We start from the raw sequence: 21,033 nt of genomic DNA, 5'->3' as shown, positions 1-21,033 counted from the left end.
CTCCTCTCCCACCTCATCTCTGACCAGTTTTCCCTTATTGCCCAGGCCTCAGCCACGCTTGCTGCTGTGTGAAGACACCCAACCTCGTTCCTGCTCTCAGGCTTTTTATGGTTTCACACAACTGGAACATTCTTCCTTTAGTTGGCTTTTCCTTGTTGACCAGGGGCCTGCTCAAATGTTGCATTCTCATAGAGGCATCTGTCGGTTCCGTGGCAGTGCAGTGCCTGGAAAGGTAAAAACCACATTTCCCTTACCCCTTGCTGCTGGATTCCAACGTGAGATTCAGGTTTGGCCATCAGACGCAGGGTGTGAAGTGCGAGAGGTGAACGCGGGCTGTTTCTGCTGGGGTCTCATTATTCTCTGGCTTCCGTGGCAGGTGTTCAGACGTCTGTCGCTTATGTGCATCTCCAGGGGCGGATGCGGGGTGCCTGTCGTGTTAGAGGCCAGTGGTTCATGGCTGGGCCGTGGCTCCCAGAGCAGCTCATTTCTGCAGTGCAGCCTGGGGAGTATTTCCCGGACACTCAGTCTGGACTTGTTCTCCAGCCTTGCCAGCAGTCACAGTCTGACAAATCACAGTCTTAAACTAGTGAAGTGATTCTGTTGTCTCCCATCATACCCTAACCAATGTTCGTGCTCTGCCTACCTACCTTCTCAGGCAGCCCTTACCCGCCCTGCCGATGCCCTTCCTGGCACTTACACAGTCCCGAATGAGGAATAGATCTCCTTCTCATGCACCACGACCTCCCTCACTAGGATCTGTGTTTTCTGAGGGTAGGCGTTTGTACTTCTCCTCTTTGCTTATTCATACCCAGAACAATGCCTGGCACATACTAGGTCTCAGTCAGTATTTGTTGAGTGGACTTACGTGCCAGCTCCGGATTTTGGTTGCCTGCCTGGAGACTGGAGATGGAGACCGAAGGCTGCAGTGGGGTTCGGTGAGGGAGCAGCATCGTTAACAACTGGCGTTTGTGTGCAGGGGCAGGGCAGCAGGGCCCGCCGTCCACCGGGCCTGCTGTGGGCTGCAGCCCAGGCGCAGCGTTCACGCCCGTGTCTGGGAAATCCTCCCGAGGGGTTTCCTTATTGGAAAAGTCTGTTACAGTTGCACGTGGGACTGGTCTGACAGTTTCTAGTCTCAAGAAAGTCATTTAAAATTTTGCACGATGGACTACTACTCAGTCATAAAATAAAGAAGAAAATTTTACCCTTTGTGACAGTGTGGATGGACCTGGAGAACGTTACACTAGTGGAATAAGTCAGTCAGAGAAAGGCATGTACCATATGATCTCACTCATATGTGGAATCTAATGAAAAAAACGGAATTAACAAATGAAACAGAGACCAACTCACAGATAAAGAGCAGGCAGACAGCTCTGGGGTGGAGGGATTGAACGAAAAGGAGAAAGGGCTCATGGACATGGACAGCAGGGTGGTGAGTGCCGGGGGCAGGGGCATAAGGGGGATAAATGGTAATGGAAAAATGCAATAAAAAATAAATAAAAATTGTCAATTTTACAAGCTGGGTAATTTAGAGTTTGTAGACTTACCTTTCTGGAACACTTCATTCCTTGAATTAGGGTAATTCAAAGAATAGCAAAATATCATTTTCCTTAAAGTGTTAGAATTCGTAGATGGCCATAAACCAAATACATACATGACTATATTAATAAAAATGTGTCCTAAAGTTGTTTTTTCTTTAGATCAGCTAAATCTAGTCCAGTGTAGCTAGCATTTCTTTTATTAAAATGGAATGGAACAGAATGTAGTGTACATAGGAATGGCAGGTATTTCTGAAACTTTAGTTTCATGGGGGGCACTGTGTGTATGTGTGTGCGTGCGTGCGTGTGTGTGTGCGTGTGTGTGTGTTGTATACCCTGGGTCATGATGAAGGTGGCGTCTCCTCCTGAAGATTCAAGTAAAAACTTCTTGGAAGACATGGAGAGAAAACTCTATGATCTACAACTCTACACACAAGTACTGCTAAGACTGAAAGTTAGAATGTTGTCTGTGGAGAGACTTCATGTCTTGTCTTTCCAAACCCCAGACCTGGAGCCAACGCCTGAGGCTCGCTCAGTGTTCACACAGGTGGGAAGGCAGGCGAGAGTGCAGGCGCCCCTGTGTGGGCTGGTACTAATGCTCCGCCACGGTCTCATCTTCAGGCTTTTCAGTGCAGCGTGGAGGAATTGCTGTTACCTCAACCCTGCTTCCCAAGTAGAGAAAAGGAGTCTTGCTATGATTTTTATAATTGTCTTCTTATTGCCCTGAGTATAAAGGAAGAAAGTAATTCTGAGGATTAGCCTGAGCCACTTTAAGCTGTAAATTACACGTGACTCCTTGGCTTCTTTCCCACTTCCCCTACCTCCAGGGTGAGGCGGGGCATCTTTGCCAAGGTTGTCCTAAATATTCTTTACAGAATTGTCATTACAGCAGGAAGGTTGTTTGTTACCTGGGCCATGAACCAAGGAGACCATTGCTGGCAAAGCCCCATCTGTCCTCTGTTGTCCTTAGAAATTCAGCTCTAGCCCAAAACTTCCTACTCAACCAAAAACTGCAGGCAGTCACTGCCCTCCATAGAAGGTGGGCTGATGTCTATCTGTGCTCATCCAAACCTCCTTGAGGCTCTGACTTCCCATCCCAAACGTTCCAGCCTCACAGCACACCCTTTGGGGGAGGGGTGTGATCATTTCCACTGAGTCTCACAGCATTATAATGAGCTGAACTCAGCAGGAGGCAGTACACGTAAGACTCAGCTGTGGGCTCCGAGTCCCGGCTGTACCTCTCCTGCGCTTGGGAATGTTCTCACACATCTGGGCCTTGCTGTCTCATCTGGAACATGGGAACCTAGTAAATGCGCTTGCTGTGGGGCTGCTGCCCATAAAATTATAAGCCTCCTTGCCCCGAAACTGCCAGCCACGAATATTTCTCGAGGATCTGCCGCTCCCCTGATGCTGTGGGGAGTTTAGGAAAAGCTGTCAGGGAGCTTACCGTCCTCTGTAGGGGAAAAAGTCCCGTGCACTTGACCCATGAGCAGAGCAGCATAACCGCCATGCTGTTCTGACTTAGAAAGAGTGGCTGTGCAGGTGGGTGAGCTTTGAAGGGGGTTTTGGTTGTTTTTTTTTAAACAATTTCTTGCTATTCAAAATAGCAAGAAAACGAAATCTAAAATGCCAGTTTATTAATGTTAAATCCATTTTATCTGAACCAGTTTTATCAGCAGATTCTGTCCCAATAGGTAAAACTACTAAGAAGCTGTACAATCTCAGAAATTGTTTAACTGATGTGGCCTCAGGACAAAGGAAGTTAGAAGAATTGAATAATTAATGTCATTGAACTAAGGCAGTTTGACGTAGCCATTTCCACTGGGGGTGAGCTTGCCAGTGGACCACAAACGTCGGAGTTCCCTAACTGCAGCTTATGTACCCATCTCCACGCTGGGAGATTGTCCATTGTACCAAAAATGTATCCGCACCCATTAGCTAAGGCTCCTTCTCCCCTGGCCTGTGCACGGAAGGATACTGCTGTTATTATCTGACTGACAATAGTTGACAATGAGTATTTCTTTAGATATTGTTTAGATAACTTCATACGCAGTGAAGTTAAAGTGAATCCTTCTAGTTTGTTGAGCTCTTCTTTTTCTTCAAACTATTGTATCATTGTGTTATAGATAGTTACAATATAAAAATTAGGAAATACAGATAAGCAAGAGGAAACAACCCGTAATAACATTTTGCACAATAGCATTGCATTGTGTATTTATTAAATAGCTTTGTTATGTTAACAGACAACCCCAAGATCTCAAAGTCTTAAATCAGGTATTAACTTTCCTCTCCAATTATGTATTGGTGGTTCCGGGGTGGCCGTGTCCAAGCTCTGCCCTGCCCAAGTGTCTTCTCATTTGGAGACCCAGCCTGAAGGAACCATCCCTCCACGTACAAGCCCGTGCTCCTGGCAGAAAGGACAGGAGAGCCTGAGCACAACCGCACAGGACATTCCAGCTTCCCCTGGAATGTGACGTAGCTCACATTCGCTCAGATTCTATTGGCCAAAGCAAGTCACAGAGCAAGTCGGTGAAGTAGGAGTGTTTCCTTGGGAAATTCTGGGAGTAGGGTGTATAGGGGATATTTGTGAAAAATAATACAATTTAAGATAATTTTGGTTACAAATATTCCCTTTCTCCACACATAAAATACACATGTATACAGTAATTCAAAAGCCATATTCCACTTTCCTGTTCATGAATATTCCCTTCCATCCACAGGCGAAACATACTCACCTCCACCCGAAGATGAGTCATCCAGCAACATATGTTGCATTCTTGAGAACTTTTACAATGTAGCTATAAATGAACACACATGGCAGTGGTTGTGGTCTGCCCTGTTTCAATTCATATCTTAAAACTGGATATATCAACATGTATTTCAATGGAATTTTAATGCTTGCCCTGAATTTTGTAACAATATATTGCTAAAAGTTACTTAATCAGGCCTTCATTAGTAAACATTGGGATTGTTTTTAGTCTTTGCCATTTTAAACAACTGTTCAAACTAAACTTTAAAAAATTTCTTCAGCTCAGTATTTCCTTGGGAATTAGTGAGTCAAAGGATAAATGCATATTTTTAGTAGTTCTTTATTTTTTAATTCCCTGTTTATCACTTTTTCCAATTTTTTTAAAATTGGGATTTCCTTTTTTTTCTAATTGATCTAAAAAAATTACATCTTAGGGATTTTTTTTTACCCTTGTCTGTCATATGTGTTGCTTATATTTTTTCTAACCAGCCCTTTGACTGTATGTATGATATTTTTTTTAACTTTCAGTTTTTGAGTCTTAAGCAGGGCACAGACATTATATGGTATGAAATTAGAATGAAACACAAAGAGGAAATGAAAGCAATAGCACTAGATAGGAGGTCTCCCAGGAACTGGTCAGGACTGAGATGGAAACTCAAAAAAGAGCCAGAAGCATCAAGAGTCTCGTTTTTCTTGCCAGAGGGAAAGGGGGCCTGGGGAGAGGACGGAGAGGGAAAGGGAAAAGGTTCTCTCTCCTGCTTCTCTTCACCCTCAGTGTCTACACTTCCCACTGGTATAGCTCATCTTCTGGCCCCTCTCAGAAAGAGACACTCTCCATTTCTAGTCTTGGAAAGAGCAAAATGTTCAGAATAAAGCCATTGATCCTTCTTTGAGTGACAGTAAAGTCTGTGTTTGAAGAGAAGATGAAATATATCTGTTTTCAATTGGGAAGCAACATTTTGGTACATTATGCTTTGCTTTGGTTTTTGCTTTTTCATCTTTTTGGCATCTTTGTTTTAGATCTTACCTGCCAGGAGCTTTCCTTTTTGATGAGTCAGCTGCTTTTTAAAATCAGTGCCACAATTTTAGGAACAAGCCAGTGATGTTGCAGTATTTTCAGGGTTAAAAGCATTTTGATTAAAGTGAAATTTGTCGGTATACTTCAAGCCAAATTCTGAAAATGATTACTTGGAGTTTCACCTGCATTCATTTCCATTCCTGTGTTTTTCAAATATCAGGTTACTTACTCATTTTCAGGCTTAGTGTTATATATTCTCATTACAAACAAATTCATGCTATTTACTTTATATTTAGAAAATTGAAGATTAGCAACTAGCCTTTTAGAAATAGCACCCATTGTGCCATAATCACCCAGTCTTCGTGGAAGTCATTTCCTTGTTATTCATTGTAACTACAAATCCCACTTCCAAGGGAATTCTGTATGTGGGAGTCTGATTTCTGTATGTGCTTATTTACACCAACAAAAATGGCACATTGTTTTTATTCTTAAAGTTTGTTTTAAACTGTTTCTTGAAAAGTAAATGCTTGATCCCCTCAGTTCAGGCCTCCTGATACTGAAGAACTGAAAGAAAGCAAAGCTGATTTGAACCTCCCAAGAGTCTGTTTAAATACCTGTGGGTGCCTTGGAGGGACAATAACTCAGTATAACTCTGGATAAGCCCTTCCTGAGCCAGGCGGGGAGCTTCCCTGTCTTTTACATATGCATGACAGAAATCTCAACTGTGGTTCCCAGACTGCGAATTCATCAAGGAGAAAAGCCCCCTCCCCCCAAATACCCAAAGAACAGCCCAGGCCCAGCTGGTAGTGCCGCCTTCCTGTGAGTGCAGTGCTGGCAGCAAAAAATTAAAGGACACTTCAAGCAGCTCTTGACCCTGGCAGGTAAGAAGAGTTTCTCCTGCTAGGATTTCTCACCGTCCCGTCCTCACAAAACCACGGAAATCGAGACAGCACCAGAAAAGAGACAGAAAGACAGGTTAGGAGAACAGGAAAATGGCCCCGGTTGTAGCGCACAAAACAATAACGCTCCTCGTGTAAAGAGCGCCACTTGAGGCATAGATGTTTTGCAAATAAGCTAACGTTTTCAGTGATTCCCGTGCGTGACCCTGAGAATAACCCACAAGTAGGTTACATGTATATACTTACACACACATAACATTTCCCTACCTCGTGGAATTGAAAACTGAAGCTTGGAGATCACAGGTAGCCAAGGCTTTCCTCTGTGGTAAATGGCACGTCTCCCCTCCCCATCCGTCTTTACCACTGAGCTCTGTTGCCTCAGTATATGATTTATTTCACTGATCAGGCCATGTTTTGATGCCATTGGGGAGGATGCAGATCTGACATCTAGAGTTACAGTTTCATCTATTTCAAGATGATCCTTTTTTTTTTTAAGATTTTATTTATTTCTACAGAGAGAGGAAGGGAGGGAGGAAGAGAGGGAGAGAAACATCAGTGTGTGGTTGGCTCTCACGTGGCCTTCAGTGGGGACCTGGCCCACAACCCAGGCATGTGCCCTGACTGGGAATCCAACCAGTGACCCTCTGGATCACAGCCTGTGCTCAATCCATTGAGCCATACCAGCCGAGGCTTTTTTAAGATGATCTTAAATATGTAGAAAGAAATGTTAGTTGCAAATTGGTCATTTCAGCCTTCTTCTACAGATGGATGAGTTATCACTGTAAGGCCTGGTATCAGTAAAATCACTCAAGAGTATATGTAGTCAACCTTACAATTCCTGGGAAACATTCTGCCTTGACAAGTAAAATGTTAAAACTAGTGGGATCTTAAAGAATTTTTTTTGTTTTGGCTTTTATTTGTAGTTCTTTCACATAATTTTTGCCAAGAGTTGTAAATGGTCCTGTGAACATAGTATTTCACACCAAAGACTTTTCTGTGGTTTGTTTCGTCAGATCGAAAAAAAGATTGTGATGAAATATTGTCCCCCAAGGCTCTGGCCAGTGTGGCTCAGTGGTTGGAGTATCGTCCCATAAACAGAAAGGTTGTGGGTTCAGTTCCAGGTCAGGGCACATACCTAGGCTGGGTTTAGTCCCTGTATGGGGCACATACAAGAGGCAGTTGTTCGTGTTTCTCTGTCACATAAATGTTTCTCCCCTTCTCTCCGTCCCTTCCCCTCTTTCTAAAATCAATAAGCATGTCCCCCAGTAAGGATGAAAAGTGATTTAAAAATACTGTTCATAAGTTTCTACTTTGTTTTATACCCTTGGGAAAGCTGAGGGCTATACCAACGTAAAGCTCTTTACAACTGGTAAATAATTCCACTTTAAAAGTAAGTATCACTTAAAGAGAAAAATACTAAATATTACCAAATAAACTCAGTGTATTTGAAGAAAATTCACCCTGACAGATATATGTGTATATTCTGTTAAACATTTCGGAATTTATTTCTGGTGCACTCTTAGGAAGCCACTTTCCTTTCCTTCTCCAGTGGAGGACTTAACTCAGACCCCACTGGCGCACACACATTTGGTTTAACCCGAGTGCACTACGGTGGTCAGCTGCGCTCTGTTCATAATGAGTGTGGTTCTGTTCTGTCCTGTGTAGGAGGCGCCTTGCTCTGTGCCCGGTCTTAGGTTGTTGTGCAGTCTTCACACAGGGGCTTGGCAAAGTAGGTTCCTATATATAGGGTTAAAAATTGTAGCAAGAAAAGGGAAGCTTGTTTTATCATTGATATTGTACCAATTCAAAATATATATCATTTCCTGTGACCAGTCTTTTTATTTGTAGAATTTAAGATTAATATTATTTTATAAACTTGTAGAACTGTAAATCTGCAAAGACCTTAGCAATCATACTTTCTGTACCATGGAGTAAATGCAGCCTGGAGCCTTGAAGGGACTCTTCCCAGTTGTGTGCGGGAGGCCGCCACTGCTTCGCTTTGCTCAGGGACTCTGAATCTCAGTCCTGCACCATTTCTCTGCTGCTGTTTCTTTAGACCGAGGCAGAGGGAAAGGGAAAAAAGACCGACAGGAGCGGAGGATGCAGTGTTCCATGGACTGGCCTTGACTGTTATGTTGGGAGATCCATTGGTTTTGAAGTCTGGAGGCCTTGGCTTCTGTCCCTGTCTTTGCCTTGGTTTTGATGTCTTGGGAAAATGGTTTAACTTTCTGGCATCATTTTCCTCTTAAGTAAAAATTGTCTTTTCTGCATTGTTTTATATAGCTGGCTCGCTGGCATGATTTTGTTTTTAGTTTGTTTTTTATTGGGGAAATGTGCCTTTTAAAGAATTTTGTATACAGTGATGTTTCTTTAAGTCTTTATTCTCCAGAGTTCAATTTATAAACAGGTAACTATGTTTAATTATAAAATTATAAACCTCTACAGCTGCCTAGATGCTGTTACTCCATTCTGCGGGCCAGTGACCAAGTTGTGTTTCTGCTTATTCTTAGCTCCCAAAGCAAATTGTTGATTTTATCAAACATGGTTTTCAGGTAATTAGAAGTGTAGCAGAAAGGTTTAAGATGACAGATTTGGGGTGTCGCCTCTTAAGCAATGTTTACACTGCTTAAGTGGTGCCTTATGTCTTTGAGAACTTGGTCCAAAGAAAAACAGCCACACTCTAGAAAGTACATCATATTTCCTATTACTAATATAAATATATACCCTTTTGATAACTCATTCATGACAACCTATAAAGTATTCATACTCTTAACAGCATATATAATAAACTCTTAGACTTTATGTACCTTTTCATTGATATCTAATTAAACGATTAAATTAAGAAGTCAGTATTCAAAGGGAAACAGAGGAAATGCTGCGTTATTACCTCATTCTTATTTTTAAAAGGTACATTGTACTTGATGTTAATGTGAAAGCCCCAAAAGATACTTGTGAATTTCGGGTCCTATATCTCAAGTAATTCTTGCCTAGGAAAATGATACAGGGTTTGACTAAAGAAAGATCCCATCAGCTTCTCTTGCATATGAGAAAGCCCCACATTATCCAAAGTTTCCAGGAATTTTATTATTGATTAACTACTACGGTGAAAATTTTGTACTTGAAAGTAATTTTAAAAAATTAGCTATTCCCAGTGGGCCTAGTAAAGAAAAGAAGAATTAAGAGCAGAATCTGTAGCTTGGTTTTTTTCCTTTTTCCTCACTGCAGTTTGTGCAGTGTACTGGGAAGAACTGCAATGAACTTCGGTTTAAATGATGAAAATAATTAAAAGCTGTGCATATTGTATTTTCCTGTCTTATCACACACCATTCTATATCTCAGTATGCCTATCCAAAAGTTTCTTATTATTAATTTGTTTTTTAAACCATTTGAATTCCTTTTATTTTTCTCTTATCATTATATATTGCCCAGTAGCTGTTCCACCACATGAAATCTTTACCAAGAATTACAAACATCCTAGCAAAAATTTTCTTCATATAGAGTAATTGGCCAAGTGAGTCAACTCACTGAATTTTTAAAGCTGCAGTTTTCACCACCTATTACAAATTGTCACCATGGAAGCAAACTGTAGAACCAAATGTTGGTCTTCTTTCTTAATTGGAAATGGGGATAGCCTGGGTGGGCTCACTTGTTCTAGTTAATGATCCCAAACTGTATAATGTCTCAAACGCAGTAGAGGTTTGTTGATTGCTCATCCACTTGTCCAAGGCAGATGTTCCTGGTGAGCGAGTTGCCTTCTGTGCAGAAACATAGCAGCCCCTTTCCATTGTGTGGCTTCATCACGCCCACGGACGTCTTAACTTTTCTCTCTCTTGCTTGTAAAAGGGGAAAGAGAGCAGGAGGCATACTGGTTCTTGAAGAGGTTGGCCTGCAAGGGGCACACGGTCCTGCTGTTCAGGTTCCTTTGGTAGGAGTCCTGCTGCAGGCGGGGCTGAGAAACAGTGTCTGGGTGTTCCCAGCAAGGCCCCGGTACCATGGAGGAGAAGAGGGGCTTGGGCTCACGAGAGGATGTTCGTTTCCCAGCAGGTCATCTTTCCATCCGTTCCCTGGTGAGCCTGCTCGAGTGAGGTTTCTCCTTTGGGTCTTCAGATGCTCTCAGATGCATTCATTTTTATGGAGTCGTGCTGTCTTCATTAATAGTAATTTTAAGTTTAAACATTTCTACATATTTTCTTGAGAGAGCTGGTGATATTTTTAAATTTATTTTTCAGTTACAATTGACAATGTTATAGTAATGTCAAGTGTACAGTGTAGTGATTAGACATTATGTACCCTGCAAAGTGATCACCCCAATAAGTCTCTAGAACCTATCTGGCACCATACATAGTTATTATAATATTATTAAATGTATTTCCTATGCTGTACTTTACACCCCCATGACTATTTTTATAACTGGCAATTTGTACTTAATCCCTTCCACCTTCTATTTTTTTTTAAACTTATATATTGCTATTGTTCTCTTATGTAAGAACCAACATAAAACCTGTCATTCCTAATGAAACGGGAACATTACTTAGAAATTAGTACTCCTACTTCTGATAAAGAAGCAGGATACATATACCATCTGGGATGGTATTTGTATGATATATAGGTACTGGTTTCTCTTTGCTTTGAAAACAAATGGCCATAAACTTCATAGTCTGAAAACGACACAAATGTAGTAAGCTCTGCTTCTGTCCTTACATTTCCTCTGACTCTGACCCTCCTACTTTTCTCTTAGAAGAACCCTTATGGCCCCATTGTGCTCACTGAGATAACCCAGGATAATCCCCCTGCCTCCAGATCCTTAATTTCCATCTTAAAAGTCCTTTTTGCTGTGTGAGGTAGTATATTCATAGAGTAACAAAAATATCCTGATCCAGGGAAGAGGATGTGTGTACATCTTTGGGCGACCAGTGTTAAGTTAAACACACTAGGTAAATAATGTGCAGCCTTCTTGCAGGCAAAAGCAATACACCAATGAAATGAATTTTTGATGCTTTTCAGAAGACAGTTTGTTCAAATTGCTGATTCTAGAAGAAACTGTAGAGATTATCTCATCCAATACTCATACTTTGTAGATGAGGAATGCAGGTCCCTAAAAACATGAGAGACTTGTGCTGGAGGTCATTGAGGTCACCAAGGCAGAGCTTGGAAACCTTGTGGGGAGTTTAAGATAAAGGGAGGGAGGTATCTTGTTCCTCTCTCAGAATTCAATTTGAGGCTTTAAAAACATAATAATACCAGTACTCAAAGAAGACAGCATGTTTCCCAATCTACTTCTGATAGCAAAGAAATGATGTTTCAGCCTATCGTGGACTTAAAATAAAAGAAATGTTGCTTCAGAGTGTTCCGTAGGCTGCTCTTGTTTAAATAGATCATCAAGGAGACAGGCTTCATATTTGAGAGAACATCTTTTATGATGAGTGCTATCAATGTCAAGTACTTTTGTTGCTGGCTAGAAAGGGAGTGGCTAGTAGAAGTACTGCAGATTCTCAAATCTTGTAATTAGCCCTTCGTTCTCTGCCCTTCCATCTCTACCTGTGTTACCCAGCACTGTAGCCACTGGGCCCATGTGGCTGTTGAGTGCTTGGTGCGTGACCAGTCCAGAGTGAAGTGCTCTTTGAGCATGAGATACACAGCAGATTTCAAAGACTTAGTGCAGAAAAAAGAGGTGCAGAATATCTTACTAATTTTTATATTGATTATATGTTGAAATGATAATGTTTTAGATATACTAGGTTAAGTCAAATTTGTTGTTTATTTTGCCTGTTACCTTTTTACTTATTATAATGAAACTACTAGAACATTTTAAATTTTACATGTGACTTTCATTGTGTTTCTGTTTCACAGTACTGCATGAAACTTTTCCCCCAAATTATCGATGGTGTGATTTGATTCTGAACACCCTCTCCCTCATCCCAGTCAGAATGAGTAGTGGTAGCAGAGCTCAAGTTCTTAGACTTGGCTCAATAAAGATTAAATGTCTCATTTAACTTATATTCACAAACCAGTAAACTCATCATGACTTGAGTGATTGTGATACTAGGTTATTTTAATATAGGAAAGCCTTGATAATTCTGAGGGCAGATTATCATTAGTATCTGAGTTAAGTAGTATTTTCAAAGAAATACACTTCTCTTTGCTTCTAGGAATATGTACTAAAACAAGCTAAGCCAAGTGCTGCTTAGTAAAATAGGCCACAGAGAGTAATGGAAAGAGCGTAGCTTTTAGGATCCTAGTAGATTCCACAGTGAATTCAAGTTTTTACTTCAGCTGAACAACTTGAGGCAATATAGCCAACTTCTCTGAAACTCATCTCTAAAGTAAGATTAATAGTAGCTACCTACTAGGCTTTGTCATCAGGATTAGAGGATTAAGTGAACTGATACTGCGAGTGAAGTGTCTGGTTCTGTAAAGTTCGCTGGGGTGAGGATTAACCTGTAGGAAGTTATGAGGGATTAGTCTCCAGATCTTACCTGAGGCAGGTGAGCTGAGGAGGAGAAAGGAAAAGTAGTTGGACTGTGAGGAAGTCTCAGCAAGGACCACAGCCGACCCTCCTGGGGCCCTGAAACCTCGAGGTGGCTCTGCAGGGCTGTCCTGCTGGGGGACGAAGGGGCCAGGCAGCCACTGCCTGGTCATCAGATGCAGGCAATTCCGCCCTAGTAACTGTGAACATCACAAATGGCAAGATATCATCCTGTGTTATGGCTGAGTAATACTCCATTGCATGTATGTACCATGTCTTTATCCATTTCTCTATTGATGGACACTTTGATTGCTTCCATAGCTTGACTATTGTAAGTAATAATTTTAATTGAATATGTAGGTGAGAAGTAAAAGAAGCTTTCATCTGGAGAAGTCCCTTACTTTTTAATTAATTAATTTGAGGTCTATAGAATGTTTTCTCCAGAGACCAGGAAACTGCCACTACTTGCTCCCAAGTTGCCCAGCAGGGGCTGGGGATGGGGTGATAGTGGTGGATGGGTGTTCAGGGCACAGGAACAGGGATGTTTTGTTGATGATCGTGTCCTATTTGGTGGCTTCGGCATAGATAATAATCTTTGTTACTAAAATGAAGCTGCGGCTTCACCCACTGCATTGTTTGTTTCATGAAACTCAGGCAGCAATAGAATCAGGTCCCCAAATCACAGGACTTTCAGAGCTCAGCATCCATACTCCCCACTTCCTACAAATATACCACCTACGCATCAGGTGCTACAGTAAGTGCTTCATCTGTGTTCCCTCTCCACTATCTCCTGTGATGTCACTGATAAGGACCCGGATTCTTGGCTAAACAAAAAAAGGAAACTGACCCTCAGTAACTTATGGGTGAAAGGCATGTATTGGAAGGTTACCAGGGAGCTCACAAAAATGGATGAGGAGGCTGTTGAGAATCGTAGTAGGAAAGCAGGTTCTAACCAAGGGAGGCTCATAGCAGAGGAAAATGCCACGTTGCTTCCATGGGAAAGATGTAGTCATGACCTTGCAGCTGCCACCACTACTACAACAGGGCTGCTCTGTCACTGACCCCGTGTCTTTGTGTCACTCCCTTAGGAGCACGAAGTGGCCAAGCTGAGGGCACATGCCCTTTGCTCGCAGCTTATAGCTGCCCTGTTCATCCCCCAGCCTTTGGCACACAGTGGGGGTTCCCCCTAAAGTAGGACGTCATTGTGAGTAGCCTAAAAATCAATGACCACTAAGTCATGTTTTTCCCCCTTTTTCATTGCAATTTAGAGAATTTAGGTAACTTACCTGGAAGCGATACATCCAATTCAGTGATAAACCAGAATGTGGATGCATGTCTGTTTGGCCCACAGCCATGGCGCTTTCCTGCCACCGTTAGTGCTGTTAACCTGGTAGAAGCCACAGTTCAGGGACCTAGCCACAGTGGAATTTGGATGAGGCACAGCGTGTTACACTGAAATCTGTCGTTTTGTTTTGTTTGAACGTTGCACCTTTCCAGCTGGTTTGGTTCCATAGAAATCCTACAGGTGTTGCTAAGGACTCACTTGGTGGGTAGCCATACTGTAACCAACAGGTTGGGCAAAAGTGCATTTGAAATGGCCCCGTATCCTACAAACTTGGCAAAGTCTGGCTCAGTTTGGGAAGTTGATCATCTGATACCTTGTGATACATATAGTCTAACCTTTTCCTATTTCACAGGGGACTAGACTCCTGAGTTTGCTCCAAACGCTCCACTGGAGGGTGAGCTGGCATCGGCCCAAACTCCCAGCCACACCATCTCCCCCAAAAGTGACCTGAGGCCCGGAGCACAGCTTCGGTGTTATGGGAATTTAAATTGTTCCTAACTCTCTGTATGTCATTCTTTTCTGTTATTCGGATTCTGGGGAGACCTTGCTGACTGCGAATATAAGACAACACCTATGTAGTATGGGCAGTTTGTTGTACTGTCTTTTTGAGAATGCAAGCTAAGGATAAGTTTGGAAACAGAAAATATCCCAAAATTACCAAATTTTCAGCTCCTTGTGTAACCATATAGCTACTGCTATTGTGTTACAATTGCTTAGACTAGTGGTTTTCAGCCAGTGTGCCACAAGAATTTCTAAAGCATTCAATACCCGACCATGAGTGGGACCTCCAAAAATGGAACTTGTTTATTAAAAATTGTGTGTTTATTCTTACATGTTTAAACTTCAGTCACCTTCAAAGTACCCTCCCTCCATGTGCTGCAATGCACCTATTGAGACATTTTTTCCACTGCTCAAAACAGTTTTTGAACTCATCGATTTCGATGTCTTTTTAGTGCTTCTATTTTTTGTTTCACTTCTTCCACATAGGCAAAACATTTCTCTTTACTCTTTTCATCCAGGGAAACAAAAAAAAAAATCATTCAGGGCAAGATCTGGTGAATAAGATGGGGTGTAGGGGTCCTGCCATTTTTGGTCAAAAACTGCCAAGTGCTCAGCATGGTGTGGGCAGCTGCACTCATAAATCATCCATCATGAAATGGGCAAACGTGTTGATAGAGTCTTCAAAAAAAATCATGGAGCCAAACGCAGCCTCTCACAACAGTACCAACTGGTGCACAGATACAGATCTGTTTCTGGAACACTCACCTAGCAGGAGGAGCCTGTGCTACAAGATGCCAGCCCTCCAGAAGGTGATTCTGGGTTTTGGGGGTCCCGCCTTGCATTTAGTCAAAGGCACTGACCTCTTTTCCCTTAGATTGTCAAGTTGAAAATGACAGCAGCCCACACAACAGTAGCTGTTTGGCGTAAATCAGAAGTACACCGCCTCAGCCCCATTGCCTACTTCCCTCAGGGATGCCTTCCTGAACACATCAGACCTGGTGCTTTCTTCATAGCATGGCGGGATTTCCTGTTTCATATGTGCAGTGGATTATTTGATTATTTGCTAAGCAATGATTATTTGATTAATGTCTATCCTAATATAAGTTCAGTGGGAGCAGCAGTCTGTTTGGTGTTGTTTATTCTGTTCCAGATGCTGAACAGAATAAATGAGGGAAATCACAGTGGTGAACAGAATCAGGGGTTGGTCATTTGCACTGTACAGCTTATAGTTATTCTTATGTAGCAGCAGTGGTGGTGCCTTTTTGGTAAGATGACTTGAAATTATTAAGGACTGATGGAAACTGATAAGGAAGGGACCAAAACTACCAAGTGAACTAAGCAAAAAAATTGAAAATGACATTTTGTGGTTTCAGGTGACTTTCGGATAAATGAACGTGGGGCAACAAGATCTGGCGTGCTGTCTGCACAGATCATCTTGTTTTTTCACATTGCACGTAGAGTCATGTATTCTGATCGGCAGTTTCTTACTTAGGTAATAATTTGTCTTTGGTGTGAGCTCCTCGGGGCTGCCATCTCTGACCATTTACGGTGCCCAGTGTGTGTTAAATACTCAGGGAATGTTTGTTGAATTGACACTAAATGTTATAAAGGGATTATTATATGGGCGGGCTTATGCAACAGAATATTTTCTCAGCACTTAACCATTCCATCTGTAATTATCGGTTTACTCACTGGAAGAACAGCTTGGGGGCCTCTGACGTGATGCCATTTCTGTGTTTGCATTTTGTACGTATTTTGGGTGGAAAGAAGAGTACCTTCTTTTGGCACAGAGAGGAGAATTTATGGTATTTCCGGTACACATGGTAGGTTTTTCTGCACCTGCATAAAGCCTAGTAGCTTCAAGATAAGGTTCTGCATTTTTTCCCATGTGATCATTTGGAAAGTGATAGTGTCGGTTATACAGAATTGTCTTATGAACACACACACAGATGCAGCCTCCCCCCTCTATTCTCCGGTGCTTCTACATAGCACAACTTATGTATGACCCTTGTCGAAACGTCTTCCATGACTGGCTTTGGTTTTTGAGGGGAAAATGGTGTTTTTTCAAGTTTGGAACTATTTCACGCTTACAGAGTGTGTTTTTCCCCTTAAGAATGTTATTTAATTTTAAATGTAAGAAGGTTCTATTTAAAGCTCTCTTCCCCATCCTGTTGCTTTGTATGTTTGAGGAACAGATGGAACTTAAGCCTGTGATAATATAGGGAAGACCGAGGGCTGTTAGAGTGAGCTAACGTGTCCTTTGGGTTGAACATGTCACAGGGATTTTGACTTCCAGCTGCCAATTACTGACCAGAGTGATCCTTCATTAAAATTGGGCTTAGTTTACATTCTAGATAATGACTTATGAACCAAGGAGATCCACAGCCCCACTGCTAGACAAAGCCTTTCACTTTGGTATCTAGTTGAGATGGATAAAGATAAGCATTATCAGTCCTTGAGGAAAAGAGTCAGTGGACAAAGGGGCGGGGCTGGGAAATTTGCTCCTGAGACTGCAGTTAAAGGATAAAGAGTCCAGGGAGCAGATCCAGCATCTGTTCTGGTCTGAGTGCTGTTTTGGAAAGGAGTCCTTGAGGGGTGTCCAGTCCCTTTAAGTGGTAGGTTAGTGACACGGGGCGACAGGTGCCAGTTCGGACTCTGAACACAGAGCCCAGCACTGGAGGCAGCAGGAGGCCTCACGTGGCGGCACGGCCAGGGCATCAGGAGGTAGTCCAAGGGCGTGAGCACGGATGAAGCCAGGCAGCCATCACGCGCTGGTTCAAAAGGAGTCCCCCGGATGAGAAAAGTACCAGCCGGCGAGGCCTGGAGGAAGACAAGAAAAGGAAAGCAGGGAGTGAGTTTTTATCTAATTTATCTAGTTTTAACATTTAAAATCATTTGTTGTTTTTATGTCCTCTCAGTGACTACAGTAGACATTGTTCTCTAAAAGGTCAGGCGATCTTGCAGTTGTGTTGCTGTATGAAGGGCAGTGGCGCCCGAAAAACGAAGGATACGTACCTCACTCCTGCTGTCTCAGGGTCAGGAAGCTGTCATGCGGTTTCCTGGACCTGATGCTGGTGCCTAAGCTATTGGTAGAGCCGATTGTTCCAGTCTCCTCTCTGCAGTTACTGTGCGAGTGGCTGGCCTCCGCTTCATTTCTGGAGTCAGTCTCTTCCTACTGAATTTTCCATTTCCAGGTGACCATTCCAAGGCTTATTGCAGTCTGAAAAGATGTGTGGGCATGGATCGTTTGGCCTTCAAGAAGCAAAGAATGTAGGAGAAAAGCAACCTTTATTGGAAATTAGAAAACCTGGACACAAGTCTCAATTCTGGCACTTACTAGTTATAAACTCATGTTTCTGGGTCTCAAGGCATCTTCATCTATAAAACGAAGAGATTGAAGGCAGTTATTTCAAAGGGCCTTTCTAGCTCTACCAATGAGATGAAGTCCAAATGAACAGTCTAGAAAAGAAATCATTCATTAGTGCCTTTATGACATTAGTGTCGGATTCTTGAGACATTGGGCCGTTGACAGCCATTGCCAGAAAGCCTCGGTGAGCACCTGACCTCCGACTTCGAGATCAGCATTCTGTCACTTTCCTTCCCACCACGCCAGTGTGACCTAAAGAATGAGGGAGACCCGTGAGATCCTTTTAAGTTAAGTGAATATTACATCTACCATTCTGTTCTGAAAATAAACTGCAGCTGGTTTCCTCCTCCCCCCACCCTTTCCCCCTTTCTCCTCCCCCAACCCTTCCATGCGTGGTGTTAGTTATACCTCTGGACACTTGGTATTTAGAATTCATTACCACTGTGGCTTCTCTCCAGTCCGCAGAAGCTTTTTCTGCTTAATGCTTCCGTGACATTTTCTCAGAGGAAGGCAGCATCCGCCTCGATGCCATCGATATTCTCCTGTCTTGCCCACTGGGGGTCTGCAAGTCCTCACTTCACTGATATCCTGAAGGCGTTCACTATTATAGTTATGGCAACAGGATGTTCTGTCCTTTCTACCTCCAACCCCCACCTGAATGTGAGTGGCCTAAAGTGAGGGCCCTCATCTTGCGGGGCAGATTCCCAGCTTGTAACAACTCACAGGCACACGCAGGGTATTCAGTTGAGCTGATTTCTCTGAGACTCTGCCTGTTGATAGGTTAGAGAGTTTTCCTATTGATTGGGACACTTTTTAGAAGTCGTTTAGGGCTTATGTACCAAATAGTGTCCTCAGTCAGAGAAAGCATCAGAGGATAATGCCTAACAGGTAATTAATCTGCACAATGAAATTCTCCTACAATTTTTATTAGATGCGGAAGTCACCTTTATTTTCTGAAGTTCTCATGGAAAGTTATTTTTGTACTTTTAAACAGCTGCTGCTCTCCAGGAGGCCTGCCTTCATTTTATAGCCAGCAGGCTTTCTATGCACAGGCTGGCCGACATCGACACTCAGGCCCTCCCAGAGCAGGATGGGGCAGGCCAGGGCCATCCAGGATGTCTTTGAAGGGGTTTTTTCATCTCCAATCTGATTGTGAACCCCATATGTACCTAACACCACAACTGTGGGAGATTTGAAATAAATGGAGGAGGAAGAAAATAAGACTTGCTCTGAGAACAATTGGAAAGCCAAGTGTTATTTAAGATGTGATATATTACAGGTACATTCACTGCACCCTCAGTTGTGGTAACACAAGACTGTAAACTGAGTATCCAGTAGTAAGACTGCTAACATGTTACACTGGTACACTGGAATGCTATGTGCCGCTATTGAGAAGAGTGAAGCAGCTTTATGTGTGCTGATGTAAGGAACAAAGAATATATATCATGCTTTCACTTCAAGCCCATGAGAAGAAGTAGTATACTCACTCACACACACGCACACACACACAGCACATGGCTGGATTATCTCTGGAAGGATAAATGGGAAACTGGCAACAGTGTTTGTTTTTGGGCGAGGGACTGGGAAGCCGGTATGGGAAGAAAAAGTTCACTGTAAAATGTCTGTCTGGGAAAAGGCCAGCCATTGTTGACACGAGAGTGGTTTATGCAACGTTGATGTAACCTGACAGCCAAGGAGACTGGACTGGGGTGTGCATGCATGAACAGTGAGGACTTCACTGTGCTGGTCAGCAGGGGTGGTAGACGCTGTTGAGTAAGCATGTGTGTGGCCGTCACATTGAAAATGACTGAGCGAGGAGAGCAACAAACCTGCCTCAAATTTTGCATTAAGCTCAAACATTCCTCTGTGGAAACTATTTGGATCACTCAGGCTGCAGCTGATGATTGGCATCTTCATCACAACAACATGGCTGCTCATGCATCATGTCTTTTGCATGAGTTTTGCAGAGTTTTTTGGCAAAAGGTCAAATAATCCAGGTGACTCAGCCCCCATACAGCCCAGATTTGGCACCCTGGGACTTCTAGCTTTTCCAAAAACTAAAATCACCCTTGAAAGGGAAGAGATTTCAGACCATTAATGAGATTCAGGAAAATACAAGGGGGCAGCTGGTGGTGATTGAGAGAACTGTGTGAGGTCCCAACGTGCCTATTTTGAAGGGGACTGAGGTGTCGCTGTCCTATGTACAATGTTTCTTGTATCTTCTTGGATAAATGCCTCTATTTTTCATATCACATGGCTGGATGCCTCCTCGGCAGACTTCTTATACCTTCTTGTATGGAAAGAAATTCCTTGTGTATGAACTATTTATTTTTCAGAAAAAAATAGGCTGAATTGTTTTAAAAGAAAGGTTAATGACATGAACTACAATAGAGAAGGGCAGGAAAGAGTACTGTGTGTTTAAGGAATGTGTCCATAGGATAGACAGTCCTCGAGTTCCTGCTCTTCCCCAGGCAGAGCTTTGCTGCTGGGCTGCAGGCTCCGCGATGCAGATGAACTGGGGCAGCAGTGAGTGCTGCGAACACAGGAGGTGGCGGTGACAGTGCAGAGTGACTGGGGTACAGTGTGCAGGCTCTTTTAGAAAGGGTGACTGGAGAAAGTCCCTTGAAAAGGTACCATTTGAGGTAAACTGTGAATGACGAGAGGCCAGCCGCGTGGAGAGTCAGGGCAGAGCCAGAGTCCCAGGTGGGAGGATGGCGGACGGGTGTGAGTCAGGAAGGAGGAGGGCTCCCGTGTGCTGTGTGGGCCGAGTGGAGGCCACAGTCCAGTGAACCAGGTTCTGCCATGTGTGATATGCGCGTTTTTGCCCAAATTTTTGAGGGAAAAATAAGGACACAGATTATACATGGGTAGTACTAATTCCGCATCTATGTAAATGTTTTTAATTCTTTTATTTATGGCTATGCATTAAAAGTTTAACTCTGAAAAGCAAGTAATGATGTCCATATGCACAATAATAACTCTGAATACAATAATTGGTTTTATTTCTAAATATAAATAAATAAGTTAAATTAAAACAAAATAATATTTTTCCTGAAAGTCTGGGTCAGAAACGTGGGTGAGCATCATACTCCGGAGCCCGTCCTACATGGCACAGTATGGTATTAGCCTGGGGCGGAGTGACGGGCCTAACCC

The 21,033-nt window shown here is 42.8% G+C and overlaps 1 protein-coding gene across 11 annotated transcripts in view; it reads left to right on the top strand.

Annotated features, from left to right (window-relative positions):
- PSD3 (pleckstrin and Sec7 domain containing 3) overlaps positions 1 to 21,033 on the top strand; it is a 554,618-nt gene that overhangs the window by 382,335 nt on the left and 151,250 nt on the right. The window contains exon 12 of one of the 11 annotated variants that reach the window (XM_053659807.1): positions 1 to 21,033. This exon is cut by the window's left edge and continues 18,473 nt beyond it. The exons of the other annotated variants lie outside the window; for them this stretch is intronic. The gene's annotated coding sequence lies outside the window, so the exon portion shown is untranslated. 11 annotated transcript variants of the gene reach the window in all.

The sequence above is a fragment of the Artibeus jamaicensis genome, unplaced genomic scaffold, assembly GCF_021234435.1.
Source record: "Artibeus jamaicensis isolate MK-2021 breed Jamaican fruit bat unplaced genomic scaffold, CSHL_Jam_final scaffold_833, whole genome shotgun sequence".
Taxonomy (NCBI): domain Eukaryota; kingdom Metazoa; phylum Chordata; class Mammalia; order Chiroptera; family Phyllostomidae; genus Artibeus; species Artibeus jamaicensis.
This window is presented reverse-complemented; position numbering and strand designations above follow the sequence as displayed.